The 12126-nt window shown below is 39.0% G+C and overlaps 2 long non-coding RNA genes across 28 annotated transcripts in view; one reads left to right on the forward strand and one right to left on the reverse strand.

Annotated features, from left to right (window-relative positions):
* LOC129057743 (uncharacterized) overlaps positions 1 to 12126 on the forward strand; it is a 388559-nt gene that overhangs the window by 157375 nt on the left and 219058 nt on the right. For all 24 annotated transcript variants that reach the window (XR_010136346.1, XR_010136330.1, XR_010136333.1 and 21 more), the window contains one exon: positions 7368 to 7491. This is a non-coding gene — a long non-coding RNA (uncharacterized LOC129057743). The remainder of the gene's footprint in view (positions 1 to 7367; positions 7492 to 12126) is intronic.
* Positions 1 to 12126, reverse strand: part of LOC129057742 (uncharacterized) — a 32673-nt gene that overhangs the window by 4997 nt on the left and 15550 nt on the right. For 2 of the 4 annotated variants that reach the window (XR_008522482.1, XR_008522485.1), the window contains exons 1-5: positions 7333 to 7444; positions 6599 to 6781; positions 5926 to 6053; positions 5553 to 5708; positions 239 to 484 (exon numbers count right to left, since the gene is read on the reverse strand). This is a non-coding gene — a long non-coding RNA (uncharacterized LOC129057742). Of the gene's footprint in view, positions 1 to 238; positions 485 to 3996; positions 4061 to 5552; positions 5709 to 5925; positions 6054 to 6598; positions 6782 to 7332; positions 7445 to 12126 lie in introns of those variants that run through there. The other 2 variants (XR_008522486.1, XR_010136327.1) reach the window with 2 other exon arrangements.

Raw genomic sequence — 12126 nt, forward strand, 5'->3', positions numbered from 1 at the left:
GTTAGGCATGCACAGCTGTGAGACAACTCTGGTGGTTGATGGTGAGATGGAGAAAATGTTGACAGAGCAGAACAAAGACTGAGTAAGCAACAAGGTACCATACAGAATTCATTGGCCTGAAAGCTGTATAGATAACCTTTGAGCTCCTTTTCAAATATGAGATTCTGTGATTCTACTAAAGCTTTCAAAAGACTTCCATTTGGTTCTGAGTTTGACAGCTTAGGGTTGTGAGACCTACCTTTCTTCCACATGGCCATGAAGAATGGGGAATTGGATATATTTTTGGATGCTGGAGGAACAATGATTTATCTTCCCCTCACCCAGGTGTCCTGATGGTTAAGCTCTGATCCTGAATGAGGCCACTGTAGGACAACTTAGGGTGAGGTACATTATATAGTGTCTCTTTTTCAGAAGCCAAGTCTAAGGCTAGTACTCTGTGTTACTGATCAATTCCTTTAATTCCTCTGGGTTCACTTTTTCTTATCTGAAAAACAAATAATAACCTGTTCAAATCTAATGCTGGTTCTACTCATGTCACAAAGGTGTTGAGATGACAGAAATTATCATCACTGCAGACAAACTTTGAAACCTAATTGAAATCTGTAGAAAAGTGAATAGTTATTTGAGAGATCAGACGCAGGAACAGCCATCTGAGAGACCTTGTTTCTACTTAATGCTCAGTTAGAATAAGCTGGACTTCTAGCTGGATATCACGTTTGGTTGGCCACACACACTGACCTTTCTGTATAGTGACTTTTTTTTTCCACTGCCCTGAGACAAGCATAAGTCTCCCTGAGGGAGTGAGAAAAGGAAATGGAGCATGAAGACAGAGTTAGTCTTTTTAGCACAGATCTCCAGGATTTCATATTTGCAAAGAGGTCGAAGTCATTTATGTTAATTTCCTTCCCATGCCTGTGATGGGTGTGCACTGCTACCCTCATTTATAGATCAGAAAACCAAAGATAGTAAAATCAAGTAACTTGCACTTGGTTTCACAGCAAATGAATCACAAAGCTGGGGAAAGGATCCTGGGTCAGACTGTGGTTTTAAAACCTGGGACCAGCAGCATCTGAGAAAGTAGACGCAATATTCTCTCACTTAATCACCTGTGAGTGGTTTTGACAATATAAGGCTTTCTAGCCCTCGAATAGACTTTATTATGAAATAAATCTATTCTTTTTCTTTCTTAGGGTTGGGTTTTTCCCATTTTATACTCAGATTGTCAAGTATACAGCCTGACTTTTTAATGCAACTACACTGATGATATTAGGTCCTATTTAACTCATGAAGCAACATATTAGGCAATAACTATGAGTCTGAGGCAAGTCTCATGAAATTGTAGGGGCAGAAATCAGCTGATAGATTGACGTTTCACAGAGACCAAGGATAATAAAACACTGATTTTAAGAATGCGTGGATAACACTGTTTCCCAAACTATGTTCCATAGAACCTAAATCTGTGCTAATAAAAGACAAAATACAGAAGTTTTTAAAAAATAAGATGGTGCATTTCTAATCAAATAAATTTGACCTTTACTACAGGTCTTCTGGATGCTTTTAAAATGATAATTCCTTACAATATTGCACACTACATTCCATTCTTACAGATGGGATATCTGTAAGAATGGCATATAGTATGCAATATTTCTCAAACTTATTTGGAAATGAATATTTTTCTTTTTTTTTCTTTGACTGACACAAAACAAGACTATGTTTCATAGATCAGTTGGGAAATACTGAAATGTAATTTTTCCCATCTTGACTCCTTAAATAATTTTGTTAGTATTGATCTCAATTTTTGCTTACAGAGTTGGATTTCCAGCTTCCCCCAGAAAAGACATCTCTCGCTATGTTAATCTGTACATCATTCCTCTATTTTCCAACTCCAAGCTCTAATTCATGGATGAGTGGGTAGTTTCCACCCACCCTTTCCTGGTGCCTGCTTGCTCAAGCCTATTTTGACTTTGTTTTTCTCTTTCTCTTGCTTAAGTGATACGTATAATGTAGTTTTCTCAGAGGGCATGTTGTTGCATATCTGAAGAGGCTCTGTCATGCAGAATTTCACATTTACGTAGGAATTGAATGCATATACCAAAATGGTGATCACATAAAGTGACTTGTCTTACATGTCCTACTTGAGGCACAGAGAAGGGAGGCAGGACGTTCAGAGGAAGTAGGAAACTTGCAGTCAGAAATCAGGGACCAGTTCTCAAAATGAGTCTTTAACCATAACGTTAGTTTAGAAAAAGATAAAATGGCGTTTAGACAGATACATGCCAGGTGAGAGGGAGGAATATGGCCAAAATTGTTCAATTCCTCTTTGGGAGAAGAAACTGGAAGTTGTGCTGATGACACTAGAGCCTTGTGCCTGACTGCATTATCTTCTGACTCCTGGAGCCCAAAATGTTAGTGGAAAAAATAAGGGTGCCCAGTCAAGGTGGCTACATGGAGTCTTCTGTGCTCTGCCATAGATTATCATGGGAAGAACTCAAACCATATAAAACAGGAAGTCTGGAAAGCTGAGTCCAAATTGTTAAAACTCCTTGGAGCCCCCTGGAATTCTACGTTGAACTGAGAGTTTTAGTAAATTTTCCCAAAGTTAAAACAAAATGTCTCAAAAGCTTTCAAATTATACCTGAAATCTCAGAAGTGCCAAAATTGTCTTAAGAGAATCTTCTGTTATGAACACCAACTCTTTCATGATTCCCTAATCCTGCTTTCCTTAAAGCAATTGAATAAAGAATGGGAAATGTATTTTCCAAATGTGAATATATCTGAATAGTAAATGTGAATATTTTTGAAATGTGAATAGTAAACTATGTAGAGATGAGGTCTCCTTAAAGCTCTGCACACAGTATGGGAAAAAAGCAGCTCAGGAGCTAGGGGGCTGAGCAGAAAAGAGTGAATGCAGCTGGCCTGAGACTGCCTCTCCTTAGAAAGGCCTTCTTACAAGGTCCATCTTTGACTGACTTGTGTCTGGGAACTTGACTGGTAAATAGTTGCTCACACTGATATTAAACATTTCCTGAATGGTCAGAGTGGCTCACTGTGCAGAAACTGTACAAACAATTTCTTTATATTGTATACCTGCTTTGTTTCTGTGCACCTGGCATTTTTAAATATGCTATGCAGAAGGTGTCTATGTGAACACCCCGCAGTATAAAGCTTGGACACTGAGTCTGTAATGTACTTCCTTGATAGACAACACTTCTTTTGTGTTGCCACAGCTCATTGCTGGTGAATTAAGTCCTGTGTGACTTCCACTGGCATAGACTGTTTGAAGCTAGTGCTTTCAGCACAAGTGTCTTTTCCCATTGCTGTGCTTGCTTCATATATGATATAGTTTGGCTGTGTCCCCATCCAAATCTCATCTTGAATTGTAACTCCCACAATTCCCAAGTGTCATGGGAGGAACCTGGTGGGAGGTGATTGAATTACAGGAGCGGGTCTTTCCTGCGCTGTTCTTGTGATAGGTAATAGTAAATGAGTCTCATAAGATCTGATGGTATTAAAAACGGGAGTTTCCCTGTACAAGCTTTTTCATTGCCTACTGCCATCCATGTAAGACATGACTTGCTCCTCTTTGCCTTTCACCTGCCACCATGAATGTGAGACCTCTCCAGCCACATGGAACTATAAGTCCAATAAACTTCTTTCTTTTGTAAATTACCCAGTCTTGGCTATATCTTAATCAGCAGTGTGAAAATGGACTAATACAGTATCCTTTCACTGTAATACATCTTAGCTGTGAGTATAATGATGGTTGAACCCTACAAATCCTTCTAGCAAATTACCAGACCTGGGGGTGGGCTTGGAGATCTCTGGCACAGGGCTCCTCTCTGAATGTCTAGTCCAAGGACAAGACCATTCATGTTCTTCTCTTAAGATCACTTTCCTTTTCCATATGCATATGTTACCTCTTCTGATTTAGCAGAAACCCTAGGCCTGCAAAAATTAGTGTTCTATTTAGACATTTTCTCAAATTTCTAGATTCACCTGTGTTTCTCTCCTTCAATTTCTCCACCCCAACTGCAGCATATATTTTGTCTTTCATTATAGTCTGCAATGGAAGTGAAGAAGTTGTATTGAAAATACATACAAGCACAGAGAGACAGAAATTGAAAAAGATTGTGATATTCTTATATCTTCAGCTCAGTTGGGAGCAAAACATTGTAAAATCTCTTGAGGATGTCTGCTATCCTCAGATGTAAGTCCAGATTTGTTGATTAGAGAGGTTTGTACCTCAGGGTGCTGAAAATAACTTCTAAACCTTTAGAAGTTTTCAGTGGGTTTGAATGTGAATGATGGAGGTTTGAAGCTGCCCATGGGGTCAGAAAGGCATGCACAGAAAGGAGATGCTTGAGCCATTCTCAAACACGCACACAGGACACACACATTTTAAAGTTCTCACAACCCCAAGTTTTATTTGTAGAGAACAGGGGTTGTGTTGTAGCAAGATTCTAGGTCTCTGTTGTCATTGGTGGTATTGTCTTTGAGCTAGAGACATAGTATGAAGCTAATGTCACCCTTTGTGAAAGGGATGTCCATGTATACAGTGGGGTTTGGAAGGTAAGGCATCAGGAGCAGAGACTTTCCTGAAGATAGTGACTTGCTGGGAGAGGGATTGTGGTCATACCCCCTATGCTGTCTCTTTGTTCTCTTCCAGCGACATATGGAGTGCTCTCATTCCATCTCAGAGTAGTCTTACTCATCTAGTGTCAGTGTGTCCAATATAGACCCATGACATTTGGGGCAGACGCTGCCCTAACACAAATTGTAATTGCAGCCATTTGCTATCACTGGATGAAGCTCATTACCTTATGCAAGTCCATCCAGTTACAAAAAGAAAATATCTTTGACCTTTGTAAAGAGATGAGAATATTTGCTCACAAGTGATCCTCTGTGATCTGTTTAGGAATCTTATCAACAGTTGTGACTGTTATGTGAAATGATATCTGTGGGTGCACAACTGAAACAATAGGAATAATTATTTTTTCTTCTATTAGCTCCTGTAATTAGCAGTTTTCTCCAGAAGGCAGAGAGTATATTAAACTCCACACTGCCCTGGAATTTTACAAAGCTAAATATGACTTCATTTATACTAAAATCTTTAATTTTCACTGGTGACTAAAACAGAATCAATAGATTTGAGTAACAAGGAAAAAAAGTATTTTCTTTCCAGCTACTGTAATTTCTACTGAGTATAATGGCTTTGAACTTTGCTAGGTAATCAAAAATATTAAATTTGTTTTGTCTAGTTTCTCTTAAGATTTAAATTTCTTGTTTATTTTAAATTTTTATTGTCTAATTATTTGCATAAAATATGAGCTAAGATTAGATATGTTATGCTACAATATATTTTTCTAAGTTTCTAACAGTTTACTTAGCTTATCTTTAATGCCTCATTACAAATCTCATCAAGACTAATTTATTGGATGTCTTGATGGATTTGTTTTTGTAAATATGATGGATTGTAAAAACATTGGTAGATTTCAGTTATTTCCAATTGTATATAATATTTTAATATTCAAAATTCACATCCTTGCAGTAACCTGGTCATGTAGGAATCTTCCCTCTTATGCAGATGATGATATGGAAATTAATGGGTCTTGGTGGAAGGACCAAGGTTGATTTTTTTTTATCTTTATCACTCCTTTTTTCTTCTTTCTTACTTCCTGCAGCTGATTTAAGCATCCATACCTTGATACCTGTAGGACATAATACAGACAGTAGCCTTTGGAATATGTTGTGTATAGAGCAAACCTAATTTAGTGAGAAGTTTTAGTTCATGACCCCACGTATGATTGATAATTCGTTCAAATGGCCCTTCCATGGAGAGAGTTTAGTCTACTATTTAGTTGGGTTTAGACTAATAAATCAACTTTGCCCCACCAAACTTCTCCCACTTTAAACCCCAGATCACACCTGTGATATAGATGTTTGCCTTTGAGAAAATGGGAAGCTATGGTCCGGTGGGTGCCTCCGTTCTATCTGAGAAGGAACATGAGGACATGCAGCACCTCACACAGACTATCCTCACAGGTCTCAGGTGCCTGAAAAGGTTAGCCAAAGAAGTAAGTGTGCAAAACAAGAGCTTCCTGGAAACTGCAATCTTTTTTGACAAATATTACAAGGCAAAGCTAAATAAATCTAAGTCCTGAATAAATCCAATTGTCATTGACTATGGGAATACTAGTTTTGGAGAGATGGCATTTATGATACCTTTACTAAACATTATGAAAACCTTTAAACTTCAAATACAAACTATGACCTTCAAGCAACATCCTACTTCCTTAATAATATGTTTAAATATCAGTTAAATCATTCTGATGGTGAATCTTTAGAAAACTCTATTGTAATAATCAAATAGTCAAGTAATCCTATCCAGGACAAGAAAAAAGATGACAAAGAGAAAGTGGGGAGGGGTAAGGGACAGCAACAAAGGCAGGAAAGAGAACAGATTAAAGAATGAGGGTAGGAGTTAATTGCTATGAATCCTGCATGTTTGTACATCTAAGTCTTTGTGCAAAAGGCTAGAATGTCCTGATGGACGTAGAGTGTGACCATTTGAAACAAGATCATTAAAATGATCACTCACCCAAAATAACACGTTGTGAAAAGCCATATAAATCACCAGCTGCAGTGCTGCCAAATATCTCTGTCTTTGCATTGCTCTTATGGAACCATTTTAAATTAACAATCCCAAAAGGTGAAGATCATGTCTTTATTTAGCCAGCAGATGTTGGATAAACAGTTAGTTGTCCCAGTTTTGTGAGAAGTGCTGTGGAGACAAAATGTATGTATTCAAATCCCTTTTCTTGAAAAGATCGTAGGGTAGTTAGGAAACTGACAATTAACTAACAGTTTAAATCCAGCTTCACATAGTATCAGAGGGGAATGGGTATATGAGCAAAGAGGGAGTCGACCAAACTAGCTAACAAAGGTTTCAGGAGGGTCTTGGAGATAAGGATGCCATTAAGAGAAACCTGTGTGCCATGTTACGGGTTAAGAATATTAACCAAAGAGCCTCCAATAACTCTTGACATTAGTCAGAAATGAAATTGGAAAGGACACAGACTAGAGGTTGGGAGACCAGTGAGGAGGTTGTGAGAGGCAATTCAGGAGAATTTTATCTGGGAAAGAATAACTAAGGACCCAGGCCATGTTAGAAACAGTGGGTGTAGGATGCAAAGAAATTATTAAAGAAACACTGAGGAGATTGAATGAATAAAACATTAATGTCTGTATCCTTAGCAACTTACACAGTGCCTGTAATAGGTAGGTGCTCTGAAAATATTAAGTGAAAGAACAAACAAGCCATGTAATACATACGTGAGTATTAACATTATGGTTGTCATTTCTACCAGGCTATCTCCAAATCCTGAGAGTGCAGGCCTGATCTATATTATCACACGCCCGATGACATCATAATGACCCACCTTCCCAACTCTGATTGTAACCCATTAGTCATCCCATGCTCAGTCACGACTGGTAGGTACAAATATTTTTATTGTGGATTCCAAGACTTTCATCACAGCAAATACTTTGCATTTAATTATTTGGGTCAAAAGAAAATATTTTCCATTTAAAATAAGATCATAGATCATTAGCAGGCAATGTGTTTACACTGACAGTCATTCAAAACTTTTTGTCTAATCCCCGAGAAAAGGGTTTGGTAAATGTGGGCCATTAAAAAAAAAATCTGAGGCCTGGTGCAGTGGCACACATCTGTAGTCCTACCACTTTGGGAGGACAAGGTGGGAGCATCGCTTGAGTTTGGGAGTTCGAGACCTGCCTGGGAAACTTAGCAAGACCCCCATCTCTACAAAAAATAGAAAGCAGTGGTCCTGGTGTGGTGGTCCACGACTGTAGTCCCATACACTCAGAAGCCTGAGGCAGAAGGATCGTTTGAGTTCAGGAGCTTGAGGCTATACTGAACCACAATCACACCACTTTACTCCAGCCTGGATAACAGAGTGAGAACTTGTCTCTAACAAAATGAAAATAAAAAATCTGGGTCCATCATTTACTAGCTGTATGATTGTGAGCAATTTATTCAAATCTCTCTGTACCTCAATTCCATCATCTTACAAAACAGGCATAATTATATTTATTTGGCCGTGTTTAGGAGAAAATTAAATTGGTTCTTATATATAAAGTGCTTAGCAAGTGTCTAAAGGGAGTAGGTGTTCAAGAAATTAAAATGTTATTTCATTCAAAGTCACCAACTAGCAGGGATGACAAAGCAATTAGTGGAGCCGTCTTCCTCTCAGTTTTCAAGTCAATTTTCCTATTGGAACCAGGAAACCTCTTAAACTTGCTCACCTACCAGGAAAACATAATGGTGGTTGACAAAGCATTCTTTGGAGGAACCAAGGTTTTTAGCAACCTCAGTAATTATGGTTTCCTTTGCTGCTGACACTTTCCTTGAAAAACAGAGAACTTCCAGGATCAATAAAACATTCTGGACCAGAAGTAATCTTCCAATCATGAAGAATGAGTTCAATGAATGCCACATTTGTCATCCTTCCATTCAGTCATTCAGTGATTGTTTATTGAGCATCTATCTGGTATCAGGCACTGTTCTAGATATCTGTTTTGCATAGGTAATTGAAACACATGCCCTGCCCTCAAATTATTCACAACCTAATAAGAAACACTAAAGCATAAGCAGATGGTTATGTTACAGAGGGGATAGAAATTTGTACAAGAAATAGTAGAAATACAAAGGACCCTGTGATCTATTCTAATAGTGCGTTCATGAACATTTCAATCCATGGGTTATATTTGAGCGTCTAGTGCTCAAATGGATAATAAGAGGGGTAAGTGGCTGATAATAACTATAAGGTTAAGAGATGACTTTGATGTCTATAACATTTGTCACTTTTTGTTTATATCATGCCACCCTCTCTCAAACTTACATAATTATATGGTTCTATACAGAACAACACCCTATAGATTGTCACTCATGCTCATCATTAGGCAGGAGTAACGGCAACAAGGGGTCAAGGTCCCATTCCTAGACTTTTGCATCTGAACCATCCACTTGTTCCCTTACACACACACTGTACACATGCGCTAATAACCTGGGCTTTACAAGCTCCTTTGATCCAACCTTTAAAGAACAATTCATGACTCATTGCTAAGCGAAATTTTTATGTCTTTCTATGGAGTAGATGGGTGCAGATCCTTGAAGAAGATAGACATCAGATGGAGGATGGGAGTACTTTTTGTGCTGCATTATGATGTGGGAGGCAGAAGAGAAAATTCTTTTTTCACTCATGAGATGAGCTGAGCATTTAAGAATAAAAAAAGAGGAAAATGTAGTATGTGGGCTTGAATTCAGCATGTAGATCCCAAATACTGAATGAAAGGGAGGGAAATGTATGCCACAGAGTAAAAGGTGTTATTTTCTCATTGTGAGGAAGTCCTCTCTGTATAGTGCCACAGATAGGGCTGAGGTGGATGATGATGCTGTAGGAAGCTCGATAATCATTCTGCAGAATAAATGGGTTCAGAGCATACTGTGTACAAATAAGAAATGATGAAATGAGCAGAGGAGTTGGAAGCTAGAAACATGGACTTTTTATTTCAATTTTTCACCTCTAATGTCTTTTGGTATAATTTGCCTTTCATTGTAACTAATTTCTTCATAGCCACGTTATCCAATGAAATACTAAGACTCAGTCTAAGAGCCAAGTTTAGTTCATTTGTGTACCTAATTGCTGCTTCCTATTTAGCCCTACTGCTATTACTATAACCCAGCAAGATCTATAATTCAACTTTTGTGGAGTCAGGAATTATTTGACTTGAAGAGTCCAGTTGGACTGCAGAGACTTGTGAACCATAGACAAGTGGGACAGAGGGGGCTTCGGACAGGTGAAAGATCAGGAGAAGAACAAAGAAAGAAAGTGATAAGAAGGGGGAAAATAAGTGAAAGGTGAAAAGAGGATGGCTGAGAGCTGGAGACAGCAGTCCAGGCAGGTGGCAGGCTGCAGGCTGAGCAGCCTACTGAAGGTAGCGGCTGGCCAAGTAGATGGCGCACTGTGTCATGGGAGTGGGATCTAGGGTTAGGTGGAGAGTCCAGGTGGGAAGAACATGGAGAGTCCAGGTGCTTACTGGAAAGTTGTGGCTTATGAATCGAAGATTAAGGGCAGCATTCAGGAACCGTTGCCCAGAAGGGCTGGTAAGAGCTAAGGCAGTTTCTATAGTTAGAATGGTAGGGGTGGGAAATTTCCAGGTGGAGAAGAACTGGGACAGATGGACCCATATTAGTGAAAGTGGAACTGAAAGAGATGAGGAGACCTTGGCCCATAAGTCATAGTAAAAACTTCTCTCCTGGGACTGGGTTTCAAGCCAGAGCCAAAACTACTCCCAGGCTGACTTAGTGCTAGACTGCCCATCTCCTAGAGAGGAAACTCATTAGTTCTCTCAACAAGACAAAATTGGCTCTCAGGCCTAAGATAGTATTCAGCATGCATATGGAAACTAACAGATTCCAATATGTGACCTCCCCCCATGTTAGTCTGTGAGGAAGATATTAGGTGGTTCTCTACATTAAGGTCAGGATACACATTTGGTCAAGATGATGGTAATGATGACCTCAATCCTCTGAAAACAATACCTGGTTCCACCTACACTGAAGAGGACCATGGAGGAAATCTATCAAGGAGGCAGTTTTACATTTTAGCTCTAATTAAGATAATCTCAGCGTGGATCCCAGACACAGACAGATACAAAGAGGCTGGGCTTCCTAGGGCAGTTTGCCACAGAATACTCATTCCACCTTGGGCAATTTATCCGTGTCTAGCCATGAAAGCCAGTTCCACCCTGCCAGCTCTCCACAGACTTCACCATCCTATTAATTGTAGCTGTTTAACCAAAGTTCTCGTCCTTTCTCTTTGCATTATTTCATATTAAAATTCAAAATAGCTTCCTAGTTAAGGTTAGCCTTGAACTAAACCCTAGAATTTTCAGCACTTTACAGTCAGAGGTGTGTTGGTTCTAGCTTACCTGTTTTTCTTACAGTACTTGATTATGTTAATAAAAATATTTTGAGAAGCTTCCCAGGCTGTTTGAGAAACATATAATTGGCTAATATATGTTAGAACTGTATTTGGTGGATATTACATAACCAAGGTGCTTGCCTCTATGGTTCTCTGCTACTTCCTACTTTTCTCTTGCATCAGGGCCAGCAAAGAACAGGAATGGGGGGATCTACTCCCGCCTTCTAGTGTGCATGGAAAAGAGGGCTCTAGCCCTCAGTGGCCCCACTCCATCCTCACCAGCCTCCCAGATGCTTTAGCCTGGGGTATAGACCAGGGCTCTAATTATAACTGCCCTCAACACAAAATGGGACATTGAACAAGCTGGGACCCCTTCCTTAACAAAAGGGCAACACATGGTTCCCGAGAGCCTTTTAAGTTCTATATATAGAAGAAAGGAGGAAAAAGATATTGGGAGGAACAGAATTGATTCAAATAAAATGCTTGTAGTGGACAGGTGATGTAGTTATTTGTGAAGCAAATGTTAGGTCAGGCTTTATTTTAATTTCTATTTATTGAGCATTTAGGCAGTTTCTGTGATATATTCAAATGTATATAATTATATATAATTGTTTTACAGAATCCATATGAATTTGATATTTGTATCCTCAGGTTAGACTTGACCAAATAAAAAGAATGAATGATGGCTTAAGTTTATATAGAGGGTACAGGGCAGCAACAGGTATCTAAGCCAGGTCTGATTCCAGTGTTGCTCCCTTCTTGACCACTATGACATACCTCCAATGGCTGAGGTATTAAACTGCTTTTTGCTTCTTACTCTGCCTGTAGATTAAAATATGAGACATCATGCCATTATATAGGCAATACCTAGAAATTGTCATGATGGGCCAATAGAAAGGAAACTCAGGAGGACGAGGAGGTAGACAAAAATTGATCTGGTTGGACATTATGATACCCAAAGAGGAATCCAAGAAGCACATTGTTTAGTGAGGTGGTAGTATTTATTATTTAATGAATGAGGCTACTACAGATGGCGTTTTGGGCTTGGCCCATCAATCTGATTATGACATGGCCTTCATCAACAGGTAAGAGTACAGATAGCACAGTCCAATCTCATGAG

This window comes from Pongo abelii, chromosome 12 (genome assembly GCF_028885655.2).
Source record: "Pongo abelii isolate AG06213 chromosome 12, NHGRI_mPonAbe1-v2.0_pri, whole genome shotgun sequence".
Lineage (NCBI taxonomy): Eukaryota > Metazoa > Chordata > Mammalia > Primates > Hominidae > Pongo > Pongo abelii.